The sequence below is a fragment of the Rhinolophus sinicus genome, chromosome 13, assembly GCF_057876585.1.
Source record: "Rhinolophus sinicus isolate RSI-liver-muscle chromosome 13, RSI-T2T, whole genome shotgun sequence".
NCBI classification, from domain to species: Eukaryota; Metazoa; Chordata; class Mammalia; order Chiroptera; family Rhinolophidae; genus Rhinolophus; species Rhinolophus sinicus.
Genome location: NC_142513.1, coordinates 48,229,881 through 48,234,408, shown reverse-complemented (window position 1 = coordinate 48,234,408; position 4,528 = coordinate 48,229,881). Strand labels below are relative to the sequence as shown.

Here is a 4,528-nt window from a genome sequence, read left to right as displayed (position 1 = left end):
GTAATGTGAAAGACGCCATCTACCACACTAGGAGGGCCTGAGTTGCTGGAATCTTCTGCCAAGGGCTAAAGGCCAGTGTCTACCTATCATTCCAGGAGGCTGGAAATGTTTTGGTTGAACTCTCACTCAGCATATTCCTCTGTTGAGTAGTAACTTCTTTCCTTTATTTGAAAATGTATAATTTAACATTTCATATTGCTGTAGTGTTTTTATTCAGGGGTGGAGCCAAGCATTGGGGAGCCTGAAGCTCATACAATTTTTGTAATCATCCTTAGCACAAAGAACAGAAAATTACAAATGCAAAGCTAGGTACAAAAGAGAATATTTATTTATAATGAGAAATAAATGTCAATAATTACGAATTTTAAGAAGCTGAAAAATATCACAAAATCCAGGAAAAACATCATAGTTTTGTTAGCGCCCTCATACCTGTGTCCTACTTGTTTCCTGCAGTTTTTGACTTCATGTTCTTTGATCAGCTTTGCAATGCCATTTGCATACAGAGATTAGAAATAGAATTAAGTCTTTCTTCTGATTGATTACAACTTTAATTATTACTGACAGTTGGGAGGCATGAAACATGCAACCCCATACATTAGGGGTACCTTGTTTCCAGTACCGATTGAAACAAGCTTGTCGATATGTGTGAATTCTGACCAATACTCTTCTGTGCAATTCCCAGGAGAAAAGGAGACCCAGCCATGTGGTTTATGCCCCTCATCAGTTGTGTTCCCAAGGGAGAAACTGTCTGCTTTGCCTGTCGGCTCAAATAACTGTCTCAGGCTTAGGATTCACGTGATTGGGTCTGAACATTTCACTGCCCACACATTTCTGGTGCTGGGAGCGGTGGAACGCGTTTCTGTCATGACGTGTCCTCTGGCCGTATTTAAGATTCATTTCAGCAATTCAAATGTCCGCTGCCGTGTGGGAATCTATTCTGAGAACTGCATCCAGGTGAGAGGTCTTAGCTGCTGGCTGCTGGGAAGCCCACAGCGCGGACGGCTCGCTCATCTCCCCTTCTGCAAGCTCTAATGTCTGACCCCCCCAGGGTGGTCACACACTTGCCTCATTGCAGTTGTCATTTTGTTGTTGGGCCCTCTCATGAGTGACTGTGGATTATTTTGGAGGACTCCCAGGCATCTTGTCATGCAGACTGTGCTTCCTCGAGCTGGCCACTTTCAGTTCTTTGTCCTCCAGGCTTCTCAGCTACCTCTTCCACCTGCCTCTTCCAGGTCATTTTACCCCATCCAGGTGGCCTTGTTGGGCAAAGTGTCCTTCAAGTGCTCTTCGGTCCCCTGTGTGGGTCCCACAACTAATCGCTGGGAAAAGCACACCTGGGACAGTAGGGCCACTCCCCGTGCGATGCCATCCTCCCTGTGTGGTCTCAAGCTTTCGAAGGCATAGTCTCTCACCTGTGTAACTCCCTGTATTCCTAGACTCCAGGTGCTGTGCTGGAAGCCCCTCTCACTTAGCACAAGACAAGGGGTGAAACCCCTCCCCTCCACCTGCACAGAGAGAAACAGTGCGGCATCCTCGCTCCCATCCGTTGTGTTCATTCACAGCCTGGAGGAGGGGCGAGGATCCTGCTGCAGGGCTGACTAAAATCGCTTAGCAAACCCAGCATCGGTGTGGTAACACCTCAGTCTGGGTTAGAGGAATTTGCCATCTATCCTGCTTCTTCACTGAGACGAAGACAGAAGCAGTTCCAGTTTAACTCCGTAGTTCAGAGTCACAGGTATCTCTACATTGTTCTTTTGCTCAGTCAGGCTGTATCTAACACCACTGGCCTTGCACCACCCATCACCCCTGGATAGCCCCACGCAGAGCACCCCTAACCGAGGGCTATCTTTACTGTCTGCATTGCTCAGCACTCTTCTTACCCACCTCTGGGCGTATTTCCATCCATATCTGACCTGGCACCACAGTGGTTGTGTCACTCCTCAGCAGGTGTGCAGAGGTTTCCTGTGTCACACAACTTACTAAATGTCAGAAGTTTGCTTTGCAGTCACACAAGGTGAAATGTGTGGGTGCTGATGACGGTGGTACTACCAGCTAGTGGTGGAAATGTTGTTGAAAATGGTGGTGTTTAACGTGGTGGTGTAGAGGTAAGGGAGGTGGTGGGGTGATGGTGGAGGTGATAGTGTCAGTGATGGAGATGGTGGTGATGGTGCTGGGGGAGATATTGGTGGTGGTGGTGGTGCTGCTGAGCTGGTAGAGGTGGTGGTGTTGGTGGAGATGCTGATGGCGGTGATGAAGGTGGAGGTGGTGGTGTCAGTGTCAGTGTTGGTGGAGATGGTAGGGGTGTTGGAGGTGAAGATGGAGATGGTGGTGTTGGTGTCAGTGTTAATGGAGGTGGTAGTGGAGATGGTGGTGTCAGTGGAGGTCGGTGGTGTCGGTGAAGGTGGAGGTGAGAAAGGGGTGGTTTGGACGGTGGTGGTGTGACCTGTGAGGCTGTGGCAGAACGGACACAAGCAGGAACCCTCTACGCTCCAGGGTGCAGATTTCCACAGAACGCAGTCTCCACCCAGGAATACCTCACAGCAAAACAACTACAAACCGTAGTTGGAAATGAATTCAATAAAGGAGAGTCAGCAGATAACACACGTGGGAGAATTTGCATCCCAAGACTCCAGAAGGAGAGATTTGAGGTCATGGAAAGAGAGAATAGTCAGAAAAGATTTCATAAGTCCTCTGATTCTTGAAATACACTAAGTCCCAAGCCGAATAAATAAAAATCCATGCCTTGTAGTGGATTTTCTGAACTTCAAAAACAAAGAGAAAATCTGAAAAGCCACTGGGACAGGTGGTGAAAGCTGGTGTCCTCCTGGGACCATGGCTTGTAGATCAGCAACTGGAGATCAGCAAAAGGAGAAAATGGGATCATACCTTAAAAGTGCTGGGGAAAGTAGCTGCTGGCACACAAGATGTTTTCAGGCACAGAGACTCTTCAAGTGTAAACACTCGTCCCCAAGGTCTTTGCCTGAATATAAAGAAAAACTGAAGCTTGAACTTCAGCAAAAAGGAAAGTAATCCAAACGGGCAAGAGTGGGACACCCAAAACAGTGATGAGGAAAGACCATGTCGGCAAATCCAAACAGGTATTAATTATAAATAATATTCAAAACGTATCTGGGTAGATTTTTTAAAAGGTGATAGAACTGAAATATTGGGAAACAACAAATATAGAAGATGACGAGAATTTACAGGAATGGAGTCAAAGTCCTGTCTTCTATGGGACCAGAACACAGGTGATTATCTATGAACTGCGAACTGTGTTAAATCATCACGTTAAACAGTTAAGAATAACCCTTCAAAGAATACAAATGGGATGTACAACTCCTAGACCAGTGGGAATAACATGAGAACAAAGAAGACTTACCAATAAAATGGGAAGCAGGAAAGGAGGTGGGCAGGAGACCAGGGAATGCTGCCGAGTGCAACATACAAACGAGACGGTGGAAATCCCTCCACTATCTGGGCCGAGTCAGGCCAGGCCAGAGGTGGTGGCGGCCCCTCCTGCAGCGCCTAGTGAAGCCCAGTTCAGCTCACAGGGGACCTGGGAACCCCACAGGGAGGGCCAGGGAGGTGGAGACACAGCGGATCAGACATGCTCATGCTGTGCTGGGTCCTGGTCCTGCCTCCACTCTGCACAGCCGTCTTTCTCTGAGCCCCCGGCCTCATTTCCAAACCAGCATGTGGCTCTTAGTTATCTCTGTGCATCTCGTGGGCCCTTCGGGGTGGGTATATTGCTGCATCCCTGGTCAGCTTAGACTGAGGGAATAATCAAGTGCGTGACCCGACAGAGTGTGCTACATGATCTCCATTTTCAGAGGAAACAGGCCATACTCAGTATAAACCTGCTGTCTGTTCTCTGGGCATCTGTGCCCCAGGTGATTCCTGGGGCGTTGTACCACCCCTGAGTTTCAGGAATAAATGTATGTCCTTCCAGCTAAATGAGGATGGAAGGCAAAGGACCACAGGGTCTATGAGAAAAACCGACTCCTTTCTGCTCACATTTTCAGGGGTTATAGAATTTAAAATTGGCTCCTTAGAGCACGTGAACTCTATAATCCAGATATGGCACAACCTGCTTCTATTTCAGGAAGCTGTTTGAAATCTGTTCCATTAAAGGATAAACCTTTTGCTTCCTCCCTGGGCCCATTTCATCCTACCTCTTTGTTTCCTTCCTGTGAAAAAGCAGGCAAAGAGAAGGCAGAAACGGGCGTTTCCACCTCCCCTCTTTTCTTGCTTTGCGAAAGATCGTTCTTGCCAGGCTGCAGTGAGAAGCCTGCAGCCCTTCGGTAGAAATAGGCTGGGCTCCTGGGCCAACCCAGAGCTGGACTGGAAGACACAGCCTTGGCAAACCTCTGGGTTCTGAGTGATGAGTCCCAGCTGCCGAGGGCCACAGGATTTACAGGAATTTGGGGTATTTGCACTGGGGAGAGGGAGCTCTCAATGTCAGTTCCCTTAGCATTTCCACAAGCCCCACTGGCCTTTCCAGGCTCCTGCCGGAGGCGACTCAGCCATG

The 4,528-nt window shown here is 48.3% G+C and overlaps 1 long non-coding RNA gene across 1 annotated transcript; it reads right to left on the bottom strand.

Moving 5' to 3' along the window:
• Positions 1–345: 345 nt before the first annotated feature.
• LOC141568109 (uncharacterized) lies at positions 346–4,016 on the bottom strand. Its single transcript, XR_012491125.2, has 3 exons — positions 3,380–4,016; positions 2,887–2,980; positions 346–1,505 (listed from the first exon to the last, which is right to left on the bottom strand). It is a non-coding gene; the product is annotated as an uncharacterized LOC141568109 (long non-coding RNA).
• Positions 4,017–4,528: the final 512 nt, after the last annotated feature.